At 37.1% G+C, this 14,975-nt stretch overlaps 1 protein-coding gene and 1 pseudogene across 6 annotated transcripts in view; both read left to right on the top strand.

Annotated features, from left to right (window-relative positions):
* LOC141573439 (junction-mediating and -regulatory protein-like) overlaps positions 1-14,975 on the top strand; it is a 189,095-nt gene that overhangs the window by 13,795 nt on the left and 160,325 nt on the right. For 2 of the 6 annotated variants that reach the window (XR_012499128.1, XR_012499126.1), the window contains exon 4: positions 10,784-10,859. The exons of 3 other annotated variants lie outside the window; for them this stretch is intronic. The gene's annotated coding sequence lies outside the window, so the exon portion shown is untranslated. Of the gene's footprint in view, positions 1-10,074; positions 10,371-10,783; positions 10,860-14,975 lie in introns of all 6 variants that reach the window. One more of the 6 variants, XR_012499127.1, reaches the window with a different exon arrangement.
* LOC141573438 (large ribosomal subunit protein uL16-like) lies at positions 11,404-14,745 on the top strand (annotated as a pseudogene).

Here is a 14,975-nt window from a genome sequence, read left to right as displayed (position 1 = left end):
GTAATAACGATGAATAGGACAATAGTCTTCTTATTTCTGTGTGTGTGCTTGCTGGGTTTTTTGTTGTTGTTGTTTGTTGGTTTTTTTGTTTTTTGAATGCTGAATACATTTGTGGCCTTAGTTTCTGAATAGGTGAACTGTTTTGAAAACTGCCTTTATTCAGCAGCAGACATTTACTGAGCACCTACTGTGACAGGCATTGATCTAACTGAACAGGACATAAAGCCCCCTGCCCTCTGGAAACTTACATTCTGCTTAGGGGAGACAAAATACATAAAGCAAAGTAGATGACCCATCACCCATCTTATGAATTTTGGTGTTTGACTCCATATGTCTAAGCTTCCACTACCAACCATTAGTCTTCACCTTCACCTCTTTTTTGTTCATTCCTGTAGTTATGCCTGAGAGTGTTTGTGGCAGGAGCACCCTAAAAGCACAGAGCTAGTCTCATATCCAGCTACTGCTCCATCTGAATTTTAAGGCACGTATCACTCCTCATCATTTCCCTGAGTTGCTGCTTGCATTGGCTATCACAAAGCTTACATTTCAGTACCCACGCTTCTGTTTCTTGTTGTTTTCAGATGTGTTTCTCCTCCTCAGTTTCTTACAATTTGCTCATGCATTTCCTTTCCTAAGAGAGGATACTAGAAACCCTTTTTAAGAAGTATTCCCTGACTAATCTAACTGTATGCTTGTTGCCAAAACATTGGCCCCCGCTCCCTGACAAGCCAAAGAATTCAGAGACTGGGTCTTGGAGCTTAGAAGAAAAGAGGCAGCTTTATAGCTTTGTCAGGCAAAGGGGATTCACAGCAGGCTAGTGCCTTCCAAACTGTGTACCCACCTTGGGGATGGAGTGGATGGGGGTGGTTCTAGAGCCATAGTTCAAACAATAAAGCATTGATAACCATCAACACAATCATTTTCTCATCAGAAAACTCAGAATGGTGTTATGATGCCTTCAGGTGATCCGTTCTATGGAGGGTAGTGGTTAGATCGCTTTATCTCAAGGTGTGGTCTTCTTGGTAATTCAGGGTATTTTATTAGGTGACAGTTCTGTGACCAGACCTTCTTCTTGGAGAAGGACTCAGAGACCCAGCATGATGATGACTTTCAATGGCTGGAATAAAGTAGAAACAGTAAGATCAATAGCTTCAGTTTCAACAGTGGGCCTGTAACCATGAATAGCAACCGGTCAGTCATGTCAGTTGACCGTTTTAAGGGTGAGCATAAGAATAAGCAATCTGTTAGCCTAAGTGTGGCCATTTTATTAATCCTCCTTCATACTTTCCTTCTGCTCATTTGTATTTCTCACCCTCTGTGTGTTGTTAACTGAGATACTTAACTTATTCTGTGTCTTTAAAAAAACATTTTGTGTGTGTGTGTGTCTCTTCAATTGAATTGTAAGCCTTCTTAGGTCAGGGGCTACCTTTCTATTCTGAGCCTTTGCTTCTTCATTTGAAAAAAGGTAATGTTAGAGCAGGCAGACAGCTAGATATAAGCAGAGAAAGGGGAACACAGACCAAATGGCAGCAATTGGGCAGAAAGCAGGGGCACAGGCCAAATGCAGGAAACCACATATCATGTAAGCACCAGGGGTCCATGGGCAGAGAAAGAAAAGCAGGAATCTTTGAGCTCATAAGTGGTCACACATTTAGGGGTGATCAGTGGCCTGGAGACCAATAAAGAAAGGTGAGAAAAGGCAGGAATTTCCAGTGTCTGAATGAAACTTTTTCTCATTATGCCCTCATTTCATTAATATTAGCCTTGCAGATTAGAAGTATCCATCATGAACTGATGCCATGACACTTCTGATCCAGACTAAATAAGGACAAAAATCCCTTTTCTCTTTGGGAATGTGGATTTGGGATGATAATCAGCGAATCTGACCCCAAACCCTTCCTTCCCCAATGAATAATCCACCCATTCACTTTTACACCCTATGTAACTAACTTGCCAGAGAAACACAGGGCAGCTGCTCATCTGAGCCTGCTAGCTCTCCTCTTGAGAGTGTACAATCCATCCCTTAATAAATTCTCACTTTACCTTTTTTAACCACTACATCTTATCTCAGAATTCTTTCTGGGATGGGACAAGAACCTGGTACACTGTCTACATCCACCGACGATATTAATACCTACCTCACAGGGATGTTGTGAGACTTCAGAGAGGTAATGTGTGGAAAAGGTCTTGAGCCAAATCCTTAATAAATGTAGTTTTTTTTCTTTGAATCACTCTAGTTCCTAAAGTTGGTACTGGGCATACATACAGTCAGTGCTTAAAAAATACTTGTTAGTTTATCCTGAATTGAGGTTGGGAGTCTTTTAATTTAAATTCCTCTTGTGTGGATAATTTTATTTTTTTATTTTCAGATAAGATTCAAAATAATACTTTTCAAGTGTCACATGAAAAAGGCTGATGCATTAATAAGAGACAACAGAACGGTGACTAGAGCAGGGACTGAAGCCCCGTTGTGTGGGTTCGGTACGGGCTGCCACACTTGGTTATGTGACTCTTGGCAAGTTGTTTAATTTTCTTGGCCTTAGTTTCTTTATTTGTTGAGCTGGGGAAATAACAACTATTTCATGGACACTATGTTGTTAGGTGAAGTGAGATAACCACCGAGCAGTGTAGCACGCTGCCTGCATGCAGCAGTGGCCTTAGGGGGGAATTTGGCAACATCTGCAGATGTTTCTGATGGTCACAAGTAGGGGAGAGTTGTGTGAGAGGGTGCTGCTGGTGTCTAGTTGGTAGGGGCCAGGTGTAAACCTTGTACAGGACAGCACCCCATGATGAAGGATGATCTGGTCCAAAAGGTCAAAGATACCAAGTTTGGGAAAACTTGCTCCATCATTAAATTCTCTGTTTCTCATTTGATTCCTTCCTTTGTAGTATAAGGTACTTTACCAGTTAGATTGTGTGTAAATACTGATTATTGATAAAGATAAAGCATAGACATGGATAAGCCTCTAACCCACATTTTAAAACATAGACATAAAGGAAAATTAACAGATTTCATGATTTTTTTTTAAGATGATAAGGCAATTACTCAAAAAGTAAAAGTATTTATACTTATTATTCAGAAGCTAGGAAGGGTTTCCAGGAAGATTTTACTAATTTTTATACAATTTAAAAAAAAATTTATTCACCCCATCTGCCTGAATTAATTTTTTTAAATGGCAAACTATTCACGTGAAAGTATAGCAAGAGTTAGGGGGCTTACAGAATGTGAGCACCATGATATGTAAATATGTGTAAAGTCAAGTACACACTAATGGAAAAAGCAAGTGTCAGTGTTAATAGAATGATCATTGGGAGAAACCTTGCATCATGTCTGATTTCCCTTTCTTCCTTCAAGTTTTATTACTCACTGAGGAATTAATTTTTTTCCTACTGTTTAAAATTGAACCCTGTCCATTTAAGGAGCTTCTAATTTGATCCCCTTGCTATTTTCCTTTATTTTCCTACCCGAATTGATACTTTGCTTAAGGGAGAGCCTTTTCTAGTCCAGATTTAACCTAGCATTCAAACCTCCCTTTATTTCAGGGAGAGATTTAAGTGCTAATGCTCTAAGGCTGGAATTGGAAGGAGCTAACTTTTCCCTTATATATATATTATTAGCTGTGTACCATCTTTGGGAGAATTGGAAAAGTAGTCAATTGCATCATTTTCTGTGTTGTAATTCAAATGACTGTCTGATTCCATCTAAAAACTGACTGTATCTCCATTTGTATGTAACATGTATATATTTAATGCAGTTTATGTGTGTGTGTGTGTGTGTGTATGTGCATGTATATAGTTTCATGTATGTGTCTGCACCTGGCTAATTTCCTCTGTCTGGAGTACTGTTTTCCTTTCACCTGTGAATCATTTATCCCTTAAGACTCTATTTAAATACCATCTTCTTTAGAAAGCCTTTCCTGGTTAATGTGAGTAGAGTTAGTTGTTTTTCCTCCTGATTATGCACAGTATCTATGTGGCTTTCATAGCACTTAACATAGGTATTTGTATTTTTCTCTTCTACTAGCCTGTCAGTTCTTTGAGGACAATGGTTCTATCTTATTTATCTTTTTAGTGAATCTCTCCTCCCCTAAATGCCTAACATTTGCTGCCACATAGTGGCATATAGTAAGTCAACCAATGAATGAGAGAGAAAAAAAAGGGAACGATTTTCTAATAGGCTCTGCGAGAGGAGAATATTATTATCTTGTCATCTTTGTATCCAAGTGCTTAGTGTAGTGTCAGTCCAAAGGTGTTCAAAAAATATTTATTAAATGAATTAGAAGACAGTCACAAAAGTTGATAGAGATTTCATGTGAACTTTTCCCTTCATTTCTAGAAAGTATAAAACAGCCTATTCTTTTGGTACATGTGATGCATTAAGGTGACCTTCTTCTTCTTGACTCAGCAATGAGACTTTTGATCCAACAGGTACTTCCTGAAAGATGCTTTTGGTTGATTTCTTTTCCACCTAAGTCCCCATTCTCATGTTGAATGTGTTGGAAAAATGAGTATATGGTATCAGCCTTACACCGTGGGTGCGCTATCATTAAGTACAGGTGTTAAATATGGCCTCTGATCTCCTCTGCCCAGTGTGAGCAGGTCTTTATTCTCAAGTTTGGATAATGACTAAGGCTGTTGAAACATGGGAGAGAACAAGGGTGAGGAAGGTGCCTGCTACGTCTATTTCTTTTGATGATTGATTTTATACCTCAGAGCTGCCCCTATTTATTTATAAAGAATTAACTAGGAGAGGGCTGAGAATCTACCGGATAAAAGTGTAGATTTGATCATTTGATAAATTAATAATTTGATCATTATTTGTTTTGATTATCATTGTTACCACTTATTGAATGTTTGCAATATATCAGACCCTCTGCTAAGGATATTTACATACGTTATTTATTTCTCACAGCAGTCCCTATGAAATAGATACTAAGAAGCCTGTTTTATGGGAGAAGAACTGATTCAGAGAACTTTCCAAGAATGTATAGCTAGGAATTTGAATTCACAGAACTAGGATTCAAATCCAGATCCATCTGACTGTGGTCTATGCTTTTAGTCACCGTGCTGCTGCCTCTTAAGTTTCAGTGGAGGAGGTTTTTTTTTTTTAATTTGTGTTTTTATTTATTTATTTTGGGGGAGATAATTAAATTTATTTATTTATTCATTTATTCATTTATTTAAGGAGGTACTGATGATTGAACCCAGGAACATGTGCATGCTAAGCACACACTCTATCATTGAGCTATGCCCTCCCCCTTTAGTGAAAAGTTTTATATTGAAAATTGTAGTACTGAAATAGGAGGGGAAAATAATCAGATTTCATCCTATACAGATATTAGAAGATTGACAGACTCTTGAAAAGCAGTTTCCACGTTTATTTTCTTATACAAAATAATTATGAAATTTAAACCTGTAATTTAACCAACTTGCAGTAATTTGCATTTTTTAAATTAAATTCAGTCTTGCCCTTGGTATCACCATCAGGACTGGCATCCCAGATACATCTTTAGCAGTAGAAGAAGCCTGTGTAAGTCAAATCTAAAGGCTTAGGGAGCAAAGTGATGTTTATAAATAATTATTTTCTATCTGTAAAATGTGTTTTGTCATTAGAGTTAAATCTTTTGAAAGAGATTCTTATTTAGGAGACAAGCCTCAGAAATATATTATTTAGATTTGGAAATGTACGGTTTGTCATGCTGGGAATGGGTAGCAGAAAATTTGGGAAGCAGCACTCGTTAGTCTCTAAGATATACAGTAAGTCAGTGGATACAAGCAGAGTGTTTTTCTTATGTGGTTTTTTAAACAATTTTTGTTTGCTGAGATAGTGTTTGTCATTAGAATAAAATTCATTTTTCCTTCCTCCGCATACTTTGTATGGGACTATTCCTTAATTAGTTTATTTATAGTTGTTTTAGATTTAATAAATACAGTGAGAACATAGTTTTGACGTCTGTGCCCTGTTATTTTTATTTGTTCTTTAGGAGATTTAAATAGTTTTGAATTTTATTTTGTTACCTTAAAAAGAGCTAAACCTGAATATTGGTCTTTAAAAATGTCTCATAGAAGATTTTCTCTTTCCTCTTGGTTGTGTTTTAAATACTGTATTTCTAACTGTAGTTATATACATTTGAACTTTGCTCCTTCCAGAATTATAATTCAAAGCCTTTGTAAAATTTTATCAAAAGTTACATGCAGACACTAAAAGCAGTGTGCTGAATGATGGTCTATTAAAGATTAAAAGTGCCTGAATAGCTCACAGTGAAAAAGAATGTGACAATGAATATATGTATGTTCATGTATAACTGAAAAATTGTGCTCTACATTGGAAATTGACACAACATTGTAAACTAACTATAACTCAATTAAAAAAAAAAAGAAAATGCCTGAATGAAATAAATTGTGGTAAATAGGAATTTATGGTTGGTGTACAGGGAGTCAGATAATCCTGTTAAGACCTAAGGATCCTGTCTTAGGCACCTTACTGTTTTTTCACATTATCTATCTTTATCCCCCCCCACCGCCATCAACCAGGCAAACAGGTTTTATTTCTACCTTGTAAGCTTGCATACTTACAGTTTTGTAAAAAGTTTAAGGTTATAGAAAATTTATAAATAATTCTGCAAACATACATAGTAGACAATCAAGTAAATGTGCAGTAACTTTGAATTACATCAGCTTTAAATCACATAATTCTTTATAATTGGTCATAGATGCACTTACTTGCAGGCATACATGTTGGGTTTCCTTATTTTTGTGTCCTACTTCCAACATTCATACATTTTCATACTTGACCAGGCAGAATTGCATTCAAACTAGTGATGAAAAACTCAGCATAATTGTACTGTGCCTGAACCACTATTCCAGTAGTTCCCACAATTTAGCAAGCATCAGGATCATCTGGGGGCTTGTAGGACCATAGATGCTGGTCCCCAATCCTGGTATTTGATTCAGCAGGTCTAGGGAGAGACCCAGGAGTATAAATCTTACGTTTTCACAAGTGATACTGATGATTGGGGGCCCAAAATTTGAGAACCAATGTACTGTACTAATGAGGTGATGCAAACCACTTATTTCAGAAGTTCAAGTACTTGTGTATAAAAATTAAGGCTTTGAACTTGTAACCTTAATTAGCAATACCCAATTTTAGACATCAATTTTTCATGTTGCATTGGTTACCTACTCCTGCTTCTTAGCTTGCACTGTTTTGGGTTATAAAGCAACAACATGAGCTTTAAAGCAACATTTATTTGGATTTGAATATTGCCTCCTAGTATCTGATTTGCATAAAAGTACATTTGTAAAAGGCTTCTATGGCCTAGATAATGTTATTTGATTTTTGAAATATTTTGAAAAATAATATTGCACCTGCTATAAAAAAGACTGAATAGCATCCAGGAGCCTTACAGGCACAGAAAAGGAAGTACTGACTATTAAAAGAAGAGAAAAGCCTGAGACACTATCCCTCCCATGGAAAAGAAACATAAAGTATATTGGCCAAATATACTGTCTTCTGGGATTTTTCATTTTTAACAGGCAGCTGGGGGATGCTGAATTGGTGGTCCTCAAAACTATTTTGCATAGCAAAGCCCTAGAATGTCAGTGTCTAATGTTTCCATGTAAGTTTCAATTACATTTTTAACACAGAAATAGATACAGTACTTGAACCCATAAACATTTCACTAAGGTAAAAAAAAACACAGTAACCAATTTTAACAGTGCCCTGGCAAATTCATACAATAAAAGTAAAAGCCATCCCAGGGGGACAGTCCGTTAGTATCCTCTATAGATGCACAGTTTGTCTTTCTTAGAAGTGAATATTAATATGGCACTATTATGAAAACAATATTGATGTCAGCGTTTGAGTGCTTAATATGTGCCCGGCACTCTTCTGTGTGCTTTGTATGTGTTAACTCATTCAATCCTCACCACAGCCCTCGGAGATAAATATTGTCCATGTCCCTGTCTTACAGCTGAAGGTTTGGCACAGGGGGGCTAGACATGCCGAAGACCTCACCTTCAGTCAGTGGTGGGCCCGGGGCTGCAGCCAGGAGGTCTGGGGCTGTGGCTGGAAACCCTCACCACTATTCTATATGGTAGTCCTTGTCTGTACACTTCATATATCATTTATAGATGAGTGTCTGGCACACAAGGTCTATTGAAGTGCAGGCCATTTGCAATGGCATTTAATTATACACTCTATAAGGTTGGCAGAGCATGTCATTATCCATTTGTGTCTGTATATATGTCTGTATATTTTTCTGCTATGAATTAGGCTCCAGACTTGATTTAAATTTCCACTAGTCCTTCTTTTAATAGCTGAGTTCCCTGAAGTTCTTAGAAACTAGATGATTGCCTCAAATTATATGGCCTTGCTAGATCTCAAAATTAGCTTTTCTTACCACACATTCAACTTTATTTTCATTCCTTTTGAAATGGATAAGGACTAAGATTTTTACTTATTTATTTATTTTTGGAATGATATTGGTTTAGAAAGACAGAGGCAAATATGCTAAATCGTATGCCCAGTTGCTGGAGGAAACAAATTGTTATGTGTTCTAAAGTTTTTTACCTGTAAAATTTTGAGAGTAGTATTACCTAATCCTGCTGCCTTGTGAAATTGAATCACATCACTCATAATAATGTGAAATGTAAGAAATTGTACTGATGATGGAGCATATCAGCAGCCTTTAAGAGAAATAATATAAACCATATTTCCTCAAATCTAAGAAGCCTTCTGTGTTAGTTTTCCATTGCTGCTTTAGCAGCTCACCTCACAGTCACTGTCCATCAGGAGTCTGGGCGTGGTTAGCAGGGTCCTGTCTTCTGAGTCTTACCAGACAGAAATCAAAGTGTCAGCCAGTGCTGCGAACTCATCTGAGGCTCACAGTCCTCTCCCAGTCTCACTTGGTAGTTCACAGAATTCAATTATTTGCCTTTGTAGGAATGGCATTCCTGTTTGCTTGCTGGCTGGGAGTAACAGACACTCCCCTAGAGGCTCCTGGAGGCCACGCTTAGTTTCCCACATGGCCTTCTGTATGCACAGTTCACAGCATGGCTGTTTGCTATTTAAAGACAGTGTTCTCATAAGAACTGATTTTTTAGGTCAGGCCAACCTACAGTAATCTCAGTAATTTAAAGTCAGCTTATTAGGGATTTTAATTACATTGATAGAATCCTTTCACAGCAGCATTTAGATTACTATTTGGTTGAATAACTTTGAGAAGGTGTGTAAACCAGGGTGTTAAAATCTTGGGAGCCATCTTAGAATTCTGCCCACCACATGATCAATTATAAGACAAATTGTTATTTTATTTGTCAATAAGGAAGAAAAATGCTGGCTTAAAGTATGATAGAGTGCATTATAAGTACTTGGATATTGCTTTGTCCAAAAAAAAACCCCCCAAAATAAAACAAAACAAAAATAGAACTGTGTTCATTCATCTAATCACAAATATTTGCTTCATGAATATCAAACTTAGTCCCCACTGCTGCCTTTCTGTGCTTTTTTGCAAGCATCAATTTTTTTTTTAATGCTGAATCATAGTGTAATCTTTTAGAGGATATTAAAAATTGGGTCATAAATGTGACATGTGTGTACCCAAAGTACACATAATTCAGCAAAACTTACAATGATATAAACTGTCAGTGACCAAATTTGCACATGCCCAGGGAATGACAGCTACATTGTGACCACCACAGGGCAAATGGTGATTGCTTTTGTTTGTTTCCTAATTATTTGCAATCAGCTTTATTGAGATATAATATATACAGTAAACTGCACCCATGTAGGGTTTCATTTGATAAGTTTTGACAATTGTATTCATGGAAACACTACCACAATGAAGACATTTCCATCAGCCTCAAAAGAGTCAGTTCCTTCACCCCAAGCAATTTTGTTGTTGTTGTTGTTGTTGTTGTTGTTGTTGTTGTTGTTGTTGTTGTTGTTGTTATTGTAGATTAGTTAGCATTTTCTGGTATTTAAGTGAGAAAAAATGGTTATGGAGACAGTATTCTTAATTTTGGGGTTTTCTCCAGACCCCCTCATTCTTAGAGAAATAATTTCCTTTTTAGGTCTTAGGCTTATCCCTTCAGTGTGGGGGTAAAATGATTCTCCGTGAAGCTTTCTGGCCACTACTGAGGACTACTCCTGACTTCTACTTTGCCTGGGCATTGTTCACCACCTGTCGGAGTTGGCTGTCCTGCCCCACACGTGTGCGTGTGTGGCTCCCTGGCCCACTGCTCTGTTTGCTGTCTGTGTGAGGCCCAGCAAGAGCGGCGGCTTTCAGCTGGGAGTTTCAAGCTCCTAAAAAATTTCACATCATTGCTGTCTGAGGCTGTTCTCCTGTTACTTAAGGCAAGAGAAACAGGTGACATTAATTTTTAATATATTTTATTTAATATATCACAATATTATTATTTCAACATGTAATCAATATGAAACTATGAAAACTTATTAAGGAGATATTTTAGATTCTTTTTCTAGTACTCCGAGATCTGGAGTATATTTTATACTTACACCATGTCTCAGTGTAGACTTAGCCACATGTCAAGTGCTTACTAGCTTTTGTCTGGTATATTGGACAGTGAAGATGTAGGTTATGAACTTTACTTTTCCCATTAAGACAGTAGTGTATGGATTCCACAAGAAATTTGCTTTAACAATGCTTGACTCTCTAATAGGTTAGGGCTTGCGTATTTCAGAATGGTTTCAATGGTTGAGATATAAAATACTTTGTTAATAAAGACAAATACATTTTTATATATTTTCCTCCTTATACAGGTAAGCTTATTGTTGAAAATTTGAAAAAGTCTGGGTAAGAGACTACAGATTGCCTTTATTTCTTAATCCAAAGATGGTAAGTATTGAATTCTGTTGAATTTCCTCTTTGTGAATGTTTCATTTTCAATTAAAGAGAAAAGAGATTTATTTTTGTCTTATTTCCTTGCTCCTCATATTCATATATTTATTGTTATTGACAGTCCTTTTGCCCCTTTGCTTACACTTACTCATTCAGAGTCCCAGGCTATATTCCACCATGGGGACCCTGTGAGAGGTCCTCTGTGGAGTCTGGTTATCTGAATGGTGCTCCCTAGATGGGCTTAACAATAGAAGCCCTGATGGCCTTTACGTATTCATTGCTAAACCAATATGGTTGCTTTCTATTTTTCTTACCTGTAGTATTTTACACACACACACACACACACACACACACACACACACACCTTTTCTGTGTTGTTGAGATATAATTCACATGCCAGAAAATTTACCCTTTCAGAGTATACATTTTAGTGGGGTTTAGTTTATCCATGAAGTTTTGCACCCATCACTACTATTGAATGCTTTATCATTCTCATCACCTCAGGAAGAAACCCCAAGCCCATTAACAGTTCCTTCCCATCTCCCCTCTTCCCAGTTCCCTGGCAACCACAAATCTACTTCCTATTTCTATGAATTTGCCTATTTTGGACGTTTCATATAAGTGGAATCATACAATATATGGCCTTTTATATTTGGCCTTTTTCACTTAGCATAATGTTCAAGGTTCTTCTATGTTGTATTGTGTATCAGTACTTCATTCTTTTAGGTCTGAGTAATATCCATTGTATGCTGATACCACATTTTGTTTATTCATTCTTCAGTTGATGGTCATTTTGATTTTCTCCAATTTTTGGCTATTATGAATAATCTAGTTTTTGTGATTACACTCATTCTTCAAAAACATTACTTTCTTCATATTATGTCCCATTCTTGTCAAAACTTTCAGTGGCTCCCTATTGCTTGTACAACAAAATAGAAGATGCCTAGTTTGCATTAAAAGTCTTCGCTACTTTCCTTTCCACCCTTCTTTTCCATTGTGTTGTAGTTTATTATTTCTAAAATATGTGCTACATATGAATATAGATTATGTAAATGATATATATAATTTCATCAATTTAATTCATTTTAAAATGATCTAAATTTTTAAGAATAAAGACTTTATTTACAAACCAAAGAGTAGATTGAAGGTAGATAGGTAATCTGGAGAATTAGAACAGAGTAAAGTGAAATATTATAGAAAAACAAAGAAAAAACTTTTCTGGATTTGACCATAATGTCAAACAGAGGCATTCATTTTCATATAATGTGAAAAAGCACCTCATTTGAGTCAGCCTTTGATATGTGGAACTCATTCAAATCACTCATTTTCTGATTAGCATGGTTATTTTTTTCCGGGGCCTCAGTTTTTCTGTTTTTTTTTTTTTTTTTTTTAATCCAGATAGTGTCAATCTTTTTCCCTTTTTGACATGTCTGAAATTGTTAAAAAGGAAATATTTTTATATAAACTTAAAAATAATTTTCCTGACTATTTTTTGCATATACACACACAGATATAAATGTATAGTGGCATTTTTCTCCCATTATATGGAAAAATAGAACATAGTATATAGACTTAAAAAAAATCACAGTATATCTTAGAAATCTTTTCAGAATAGTACATTGAGAACATTCTCACTTTTTTTTTCCTGCAGGATAATTTCTCTAAAATGTGTATCCACTTGAAATGTGATTACCTATACTTAGAAAAAGAGAGAAGGGGATATAAATGGGAAAAAGGAAACAATGTGCAGATGTTTGGACTTTGTTTATAGGTGAAAACAATGGAAGATCAGAAAATTTAAGTAATTGCCCAGGATCATGCAACCAGCGCAGGGTCCTGATGCTAATCTAGGTGTTTCCAAGCTCCTGGCCTCCCTGCTGTATCCATGTTGCATTTGATGAAAAAAAGGAGAGAGAAATCATGCCAACTTCTTTTTCAACAGAAATAATAGAATTCCAGACTTTATTTTCTGGATTAGTCCTTTAAGAAGCTTTGCATTCTGAAGCCTCTAGGTGTGCTTTTCAATCTTAAAAAGGACTGTTTCTGATATAAAAAAGTATCATGAGATGATAGTAAATGAAACACTTTAGTTCTTTCCCTTCTGTGCACCACTGAATATCCTGGTGTCACCATGGGCCGCCACCCCGCCTGGTGTTACCAGTGCTGTAAGAAAAAGCCACACCCACAGCCATGCTTCTGCTGAGGTGTCCCTGATGCTAAGATCCGCATCTTTGACCTGGGGTGGAAGAAGGCAAAAGTGGATGAGTTCCCACTCTGTGGCCAAATGGTGTCAGATGAATATGAACAGCTTTCCTCTGAAGGCTCCAGACAGGTATGCGGGGTGACTTTGGAAAGCCCCAGGGCATGGTGGCCAGGGTCCACATTGGCCAAGTCATCATGTCCATTGGCACCAAGCTGCAGAACAAGGAGCATGTGATTGAGGCCGTGCACAGGGCCAAGTTCAAGTTCCCTGGTCACCAGAAGATCCACATTTCAAAGAAGTAGGGATTTATCAAGTTTAACACAAATGAATTTGAAAACATGGTGGCAGAAAAGTGGCTCATCCCGGATGGCTGCAGGGTCAACTACATCTCAAATTGTGGCCCCCTGGACAAATGGCAGGCCCTGCACTCATGAGAGCCTTGGTGCTGTCCCCTCCTTCCACACAACCACCAATAAATCCTACTTTCCTGTCAAAACAACAACAACAACAACAACAACAACAACAACAACACCAACACTTTAGGATGAATTGAGTAAATTACTGAAAAAGAGACCCCACTATACATAGGTATTTATCGCAGGCAGTATTTCAGATTGGTGAGGGATGGATGATCTGATGATTTTTTAAAAATTTATTTATTTATTATTGGTTTACATAAGTATTTTTTATTTTGGTGGGAAGAGGTAACTAGGTTTCCTCATTTTTAGAGGCGGCACTGGGGGTTGCACTTTACTACTTGAGCTGTACCCTCCCCCATGATTTGGTGACTTACGTTGCGACAAATTTCTAATTTGTCAAAACAACAACACCACCTGTTCATTGCTTCAGTCTTTACATAAAAAATAATTTACAAATTAAACAAAAGATAATATAAAAGGACTTTGTGAGGTTAGCTTTCTTACTAGACTGAACTGAGTGAGTTCAGCTATGAAAATTTCATTTTTTTCTCGATCACTATATTTTTGTGTGAGTTCTGTTTGTCATGGGTTTTCTCCAGCAAAAGTCCCACTGTAGAAGAGTGAATTTTCTCAAGACTTTATCAGGTAAATAGAGTGAGAGGGAGCCAGAGACTAACTCCCAAGCTGTTCCAAAGCTCTTATATTTATTGAGAATAGTCAAAAAATAAATCAAAATGAAATACATCATAGGAATGAGTAAGGGGTATGGTGTATGTGCAGGGATGCCGGTCAGCAGTTTCAGTTCATGAAAAACAAAAACATTATAATCTTAATTTATACTTAGAAGGTTACAATATTGATAATACAAATGGTTATTTTAAGCCTCAAACAATCATGAGCAAGGTTGCAGTTTTCTGAATAATTGATAATGAAACCCCAGGCCACCACAGAGTCTCCATACTATGATCAGAAATGATCTAAGCACACAAAGCAGCCCAGCTGCCCCTAGCTGAGGGCTAAGTCAGTTTTCTGTGAGCAGGAGTGACCTACACTATCCACCTGCGCCTGGTAAGCCAAGCACGTCCTGCCGGTTAGGGCGAGGGATGAGCTATGGTTTTCCATAAGCAGAAGCAGCCCTGAGTCTATGACCTTGAACTAAGCAAAGTGAGCAAAGCATGTCTCTGCTTTTCACGGCGAGGAGACAGTTCGTAGCGGGTCCCTGCTAGCACAGCAGCTTCAAGGTAGCTGAGTGAAGTCCCTCAGTTAAGGCGGTGACTGGTACCAAGAGTTCAGTCTTTTGTGCTTTTGGACATTTTGCTTTGAAGGAGCAGTATAATGACAAACACAGAAAGCATGGGTTTTGATTATACATTTCTTATGTGTTTACATAAAGGTGAGAATATGATTTGGTTAAACAATCATTACAATATCAAAGTTTGTTAACCCAAGTTTGTGCTCCCACAGTTTTGTATTTTCTGTAATTGCTCCTTA

This window comes from Camelus bactrianus, chromosome 15 (genome assembly GCF_048773025.1).
Source record: "Camelus bactrianus isolate YW-2024 breed Bactrian camel chromosome 15, ASM4877302v1, whole genome shotgun sequence".
Taxonomy (NCBI): Eukaryota; Metazoa; Chordata; class Mammalia; order Artiodactyla; family Camelidae; genus Camelus; species Camelus bactrianus.
This window is presented reverse-complemented; position numbering and strand designations above follow the sequence as displayed.